Source organism: Podarcis gaigeae (assembly GCF_964106915.1).
Source record: "Podarcis gaigeae genome assembly, chromosome: 4".
In the NCBI taxonomy this organism is placed as follows: domain Eukaryota; kingdom Metazoa; phylum Chordata; class Lepidosauria; order Squamata; family Lacertidae; genus Podarcis; species Podarcis gaigeae.
This window is the reverse complement of record NC_139677.1, coordinates 56640817-56647210: the sequence shown is the minus strand read 5'-3', so window position 1 is coordinate 56647210 and position 6394 is coordinate 56640817.

The window sequence follows — 6394 nt, the reverse complement described above, 5'->3', positions numbered from 1 at the left end:
CAGAGAACAAGACTGCTCCATGTTTTGTGTGATAGCCCTTCAGATATTTGAAGACCTATGAGGATTCCCTCCTCAATTTAATCTCTTCAAGCTAGTCAAGTTAGTTGGACATCTATAAAAGTTAGAAAGCAAAATGTGGAGGCAACAAGACTGACTCCCATTCCGATCCGATTTTGTGGTGGCCAATTATTTATGATCAAACATCCTACTTAACTTCCACCAAATCACAATATTTTTGTAAATAAGTCTTAAATTTCCTCCAATCTTCTTCAACCCTCTCTTCTCCCAGGTCTCGAATTCTGCCAGTCATCTCAGCCAGTTGCATATAGTCCATCAGCTGCATCTGCCATTCTTCCAGAGTGGGTAGATCTTGAGTTTTCCACTTCTTGGCGATAAGTATCCTTGCTGCTGCTGTTGCGTACAAAAAGAATGTTCGATCCTTCTTTGGCACCATCTGGCCGACAATGCCCAGGAGGAAGGCCTCTGGTTTCTTAAGAAAGGTATACTTAAATACCTTTTTCAGCTCATTATATATCATTTCCCAGAAGACCTTCACCCTGGGACAAGTCCACCAGAGGTGAAAGAATGTTCGTTCATTTTCCTTACATTTCCAACATTTATTGTCTGGCACATGGCATATTTTGGCAAGTTTAACTGGGGTCATGTACCACCTATATATCATTTTCATTACATTTTCCTTCAGAGCATTACATGCCGTGAAGTTCATCCCCGTGGTCCACAACCTTTCCCAATCCTCAAACATAATATTATGCCCAATATCCTGTGCCCACTTTATCATGGCCGACTTAACCATTTCATCTTGTGTATTCCATTTCAACAGCAAGTTATACATTCTTGAGAGTACTTTAGTCTTAGGTTCTAACAATTCTGTTTCCAACTTCGATTTCTCCACCTGGAATCCTATCTTTTTATCCTTTTTAAAAATTTCTTGAATCTGAGCGTAATGTAACCAGTCTCGCACTTTGTCTTTCATTTTTTCCAAACTCTGCAATTTCCAATTATTGCCCTCTTTCTCTATTATTTCCCAATATTTCGGCCATTTGGCCTCCATATTGGGTCTTTTTCGGGCCTTAGCCTCCAGAGGTGATAGCCATCTTGGAGTTTTATTTTCCAATAGGTCTTTGTATTTTGTCCAGACATTAAACACTGCTTTCCTGACAATATGGTTCTTAAAGGCCTTATTGATCTTAACTTTGTCATACCATAAGTATGCATGCCAACCAAATGCATTGTTAAAACCTTCTAAATCTAACACATCTGTGTCCTCTAGAAGTAGCCAGTCTTTTAGCCAGCAGAAAGCTGCGGCTTCATAGTACAACCTTAGGTCTGGCAGGGCAAAGCCCCCTCTTTCTTTCGCATCAGTTAATATCTTAAACTTAATTCTGGGCTTTTTGCCCTGCCAGACAAATTTAGAAATATCTCTCTGCCACTTCCTGAAACACTCCGTCTTGTCCACAATTTGCAATGTTTGAAACAAAAACAACATCTTAGGCAATACATTCATCTTAATAGCAGCAATTCGGCCTAACAAAGAAAGCTTCAATTTTGACCAACTGTCCAAGTCTCTCTTAATTTCAGACCAACATTTTTCATAATTGTCCTTAAATAGACTCAGATTTTTTGCTGTTATGTTTACCCCTAGGTACTTTACTTTTTTAACCACAGTTAGTTCTGTTTCTCTCTGAAACCGTTCTGACTCTGCATCTGTCAGGTTTTTTCCCAACACCTTAGTTTTCTGTTTATTTAGTTTGAAGCCCGCTACCCGACCAAAGTCCTGAATCAATTGTAACACTCTTTTTGTACTAGATTCTGGCTCTTGCAATGTCAAAACAAGGTCATCTGCAAAAGCTTTAAGTTTATATTGTTTCGCTCCGATCTGAATCCCTTGCACCAACCGGTCCCCTCTAATCAAGTTCAAGAGCACCTCCAGGACAGAAATAAACAGCAAGGGGGAAATCGGGCAGCCCTGTCGTGTCCCTTTTTCAATCTTAAACTCTTCTGTAACCACATTGTTGACTATCAGTTTTGCCTTTTGTTCTGAGTAAATGGCGTCAATCCCATTTTCAAAACCCCGCCCCACTCCCATTTCTTTTAAATTCCCCTTCATAAATTTCCAAGAGATGTTATCGAAGGCCTTCTCCGCGTCTATAAAAATTAAAGCTGCTTTAGTATTAATATTTGTTTGCAAAAGTTCCAAAATGTCAATAATGTTCCTTGTATTAGCAAACAAGTGTCTTCCTGGGAGAAAGCCTGCCTGGTCTTTATGAATTATCTCATTTAAAACTCTTTTGAGTCTTCCTGCCAAAACGTCAGCAAATATTTTATAATCCACATTTAAAAGGGAGATGGGACGGTAGTTCTTAAGTTGTGTCTTTTCAGTTTCTGATTTTGGTATCAATGTGATAAAAGCTTCCTTCCACGATTCAGGCGCCTTCTTTCCCTCCATAATTTCATTGCTGACCTCCATCAGTGGTTGAATCAAAAAGTCACTTAATGTCTTATAATACTTGGAGGTCAAGCCATCTGGCCCTGGAGACTTGCCCAGCTTCATATTCTGAATGGCATGTTCTATCTCTAAACGTGTTATTTTACTATTCAGGAGTGATCTATTTTCTTGTGATAGTTTTTTAAGTCCATTTTTCTCCAAAAATTTTGCAATCTCTTCCTCATTTTGTGGCCCTTGAGTGTATAATTTCTTAAAATATTTCTGGAAACATTTTCTAATTTCCACCGGGTTCTGAATGTATCTTCCTTCTATTTCCAAATTTGTTACTATGTTCAACTTTTGTCTCTTCTTCAACTGCCAAGCCAGCAGTTTCCCACATTTGTTAGCCGATTCAAATGTTTTTTGTTTCATTAATTTAATCTTCCATTCTATTTCCTGATTTATCAGTTTGGAATATTGTGCCTGATGAAGTTTAATTTCTCTCAAGATCGGCTGTGACTTCGGATTTACTCTTAGTTTCTTCTCTAACTCTTTAATTTTCCCCAAAATCTTATCCTTTTTCTCATTTTGTAGTCTTTTCTTTATGGCGTTCTGTTGTATCAAGAACCCTCTCATCACAGCTTTGCTTGCGTCCCAGATTGTTCTTTTTTCCACAGCAGTGTTCAAATTTATCTCAAAATAGTCCTTTATTGTTTTTTTGGCCTTCTTAATAATCTCCTGATCTCTAAACAAGTTGTCATTCATCTTCCATCTAAAGGAGCCGGTTGGTAATAATGTCATGTCCATTTTCAACGCATTATGATCGGAGCAGGTCTTTGGGCAGATTTCCACTTTCTTCACCTTAGGAGCCAGACCTCTAGAAATCCATATTTGGTCAATTCTTGTCCAAGTCAGTTGGGCTTCAGAGAAAAATGTTCCTTCTTTCCCCAAGGGGTTCTTTGTCCTCCATATATCAATCCAGTCCATGTTGTCTGTCATTTCGAAAAATGTCTTTGGTAGTCTGCCATCTTTAGTAACCTTTTGGCTTTGTGACCTATCCATATTCGTTGAAACGATCCCATTCATATCTCCCATCATGATGATGTTATAGTCCAGATAATCCAGCATAATCTCATGCAACTTCTTGTAGAATTCTGATTTCCCTTCATTTGGAGCGTAGATTCCTAATATCAAAATTTTCTCTCCTTGGTGCTGTATTTCAATTGCCAAAATTCTTCCATGTTCATCTTTAAATAGAAATTTTGGTGAGAGGCTCTCCTTTGCATATATCACCACTCCTCTCTTCTTAACTGAATCCGAAGATATAAATTCTTGGCCTAACCTTTTATTTACCAATATTTTTCTGTGGAGCCTAATCACATGTGTTTCTTGTAGACAAGTGATGTCTAGTTGCTCCTTCTTTAATATGTGAAAGATTTTCTTCCTTTTTTCCGGGCTGTTACAGCCATTTATGTTCCAGCTTAAAAGTTGCAGAGACATCCTGGATAGATCTGTTTAGTTTCCTTGGGATGGTGTTTTGTTCTGTGAGTCTTCAGGGTTCTGAGGTACAGGTACCTGTGGTGGTTCAGGCCCTGAGGGTAGTTCAAGTCCTTTATGAAGGTCCTCTCCGTAGGCAGTCAAAAACTTATCCCTATCTTCCAAAGTTCTAATTTTAATCTTCTTCCCTCTAAAGGTAAAGGATAATCCTTGGGGAAAGTCCCACCTAAAGATGATTGAGTTGCTTCTCAACAGTTTTACTAAGTCCAAATATTCAGATCTAAGATCCAACAGCTGTTTAGGAATGTCCTTAAAAATCTCAATTCTTTGGTCCGAAATGTTCAGAGATCTTCCGTAGTGCAGGCCCAAAATCTTGTCCCTTTCCTCCTTTGATCTCAACGTAATCAAACAGTCTCTGGGCTTTTCTCTCTTTGTAAGTCTTCCAAGTCTGAAGGCTGACACAATTTTAAAGTCTTCCTCCTCTAGACCCCAGAACTTGGAGAATTCTTTGGTCAAAAACTCAGCTAGATTACCTTCTTCCACTTCTGGTATCGATCTTATCCTTAAGTTAATCTCCCTGTTCCGAAGTTCCAACATAGAGAGGTAGGTCTGGTGTTCCCCAACCTGCTTGCTGAGCGGCCTTACTTCTTTTTCCAACTCTCCCACTCTTTGGCTGGTCTCTTCGGCCAGTTTCTGATTTTCACCTGCAGCCTCCTTCAGTTGTCCGATTGCTTGTGCATTCTGTGCAACTTGCCCAGATAATTTGTTTAAAGTTTCTGTATTAAGGTCAATTTTCGCAGTTTGTTGATCAACTTTCCTGTCCAAAGATTCCAATTTCTCAAGAATTCTCTCTAGTACAGAACCAGATCCTCCTGAAGCCATCTCTTCTAGTTGTAATTCCTCAGTTTCTCCCTCCCCTGCCTGTGACAGGGAGGTAGCTTTTTCCTCCGAGGGCAGAGTAGGCACAGATGATCTACGCGTTTGTGAGGCTGCAGTTAAGGTTGTCAGAGTTGTTTGTCTAGTTCTTAATCCCTTTCTTTTTGCGCCACTCATTCCAAAGTTATCTAGCAGTCAAGGTCAAGCTGAGTTGTTCCCATGAGAAAGCTACGGCCCAGATGGTAACAGTCAAACAGAGGGCCGGGAAATAGAAAGTAAAACAATGTTTTTGTTATAAATCCTCAATCCTCTAGGGGGAGCATAAAATGTCCTAAGAAGAAGAGTCCATTCCAATCATACAAAATCTGAACCCATACTTAGGGATCTTCACAAAAGTAGTTTTAGCAGAGTTGGTTTTAGGTTTGCCACAATATTTCAAGTTGTGCTTACTGGAATTCCATAATGCAAGAACGTAACCATTCTGAACTCCCTCAGACTGTCTCAAAGTTTAAGTACAATGTATCCAAATTTGCAGTCTGACAGTTCTACTGCTCAGGCAGTTCTGACACCTGGGTTTCTTAAATAAAATTGTAATCCACAAAGAAGAGAATATATAAGTCCTGATCAAAGTCCAAAGTTCAGTTACTTACAGTCTTTAAAGGGATTAAAAGTAATTTCTGCGGGTGCTCAATCTGAGCTGTCAAAAGTTCTCTCTATGCCTCCACTCCTCCTGCTCATTGCTTTAAAGGTCAATGGCTGCGGAAGACGGACTTCCTTTTCCTCGTCTCTCCGCTTTCAGCTTATTTTCAATATTTTTAGTCCCACAATTTGATAAAGTCCTCAGTTACTCACGGGTTGTTGCATTTTAGGATCTTGTGTTGCAGGAAGAAAGGTCGGCGCTCACCGGCAACGGCAGCGCGGCTTCGCTCCGCTGAATGCGCATAGACCCACAGCGCCGCTGCCCCCTCTGCGATCCGGAGCCCCTTACGGGGTTCCCTCAACGTTTCGGGGGTTGCTCCTGGCGCCCGCCGGGTCCCGAGACCGCAGGCTTCCGCTGCCTGCGGTTTTCCAGAATGGGTCTCCGCTTCGCCGTAGCGGACGACCCTTTTCCAGCGGAGCTTCCCTCTCCCAGTTAGGAAAGGGCAGCCATTACCGTTCGCGCCGCCTCCGGAAGTCCGCAATTTCAATTCTCATCCTGAAGCAAAGTTCTTTTTAACCCAAGGTACTATTTCTAAGTTAGCGGAGTCTGTAATCTGCAGCATCTGTAACCCGAGGTACCACTGTACTTTGTAATATAGGCAACTCCCAAATTACATGGGGGTTACGTTCTAAGGCACCACTCATTTAAGTGAAATCACATATATTTGAAACACCATTGAAAAAGCCTGCAAACATCCCATTCTGCTCCTGTACTGCCCCATTCTGTGTGATGTCACTTTCAGATTCGATGTGATGTGTGTATGTGCAGGTGTGCACATATAGAACGATTGTAGAAGAAGAGTTGCCTGTAGTTGCAAACCGGTTGAAAGGTGGGATATAAATTTGCCAAACTAAATCATGCCTGGGCACACCTGA